This window comes from Cucurbita pepo, unplaced genomic scaffold (assembly GCF_002806865.2).
Source record: "Cucurbita pepo subsp. pepo cultivar mu-cu-16 unplaced genomic scaffold, ASM280686v2 Cp4.1_scaffold003577, whole genome shotgun sequence".
NCBI lineage: Eukaryota > Viridiplantae > Streptophyta > Magnoliopsida > Cucurbitales > Cucurbitaceae > Cucurbita > Cucurbita pepo.
The window spans coordinates 376-1,049 of record NW_019649582.1 but is presented as its reverse complement, the minus strand read 5'-3'; the positions used below and the strand labels follow the sequence as shown (position 1 = coordinate 1,049).

Here is a 674-nt window from a genome sequence, read left to right as displayed (position 1 = left end):
TAGCACTTTGGACTTTGAATCCAAAGACCTGGGTTCAACTCTGNAATAGGAAAACCATTCCAAAATTAATTTTAACAAGGGGTTCTATGGTGTAGTGGTTAGCACTTTGGACTTTGAATCCAAAGACTTGGGTTCAACTCTCGATAGGACCTTTAAGAAGAAAAGACTTTGATGCGAAAACACAGAATAAGGAACGATAACATAAATTTTCTTGGATCGTGATGAGCATTTTCTCTCATATCTTGGGTCCGCTAACTAAAGTTTTCCAATAACTCCCAAACTTCATTACCTTATATAGCCTCTCGGGATAAGGATTCATACAACATTTCATATTTTGATGGACAGTTTAGTTGAACTGACCTTTTTGATGGACAGTCATTACCTTATATAGCCTCTCGGGATAAGGATTCATACAACATTTCATATTTTGATGGACAGTTTAGTTGAACTGACCTTTTTGATGGACAGTCATTACCTTATATAGCCTCTCGGGATAAGGATTCATACAACATTTCATATTTTGATGGACAGTTTAGTTGAACTGACCTTTTTGATGGACAGTCATTACCTTATATAGCCTCTCGGGATAAGGATTCATACAACATTTCATATTTTGATGGACAGTTTAGTTGAACTGACCTTTTTGATGGACAGTCATTACCTTATATAGCCTC

General features: G+C 36.3%; 1 non-coding gene across 1 annotated transcript; it reads left to right on the top strand.

Moving 5' to 3' along the window:
* Positions 1-80: 80 nt before the first annotated feature.
* Positions 81-152, top strand: TRNAQ-UUG. Its single transcript has one exon. It is a non-coding gene; the product is annotated as a tRNA-Gln (tRNA).
* Positions 153-674: the final 522 nt, after the last annotated feature.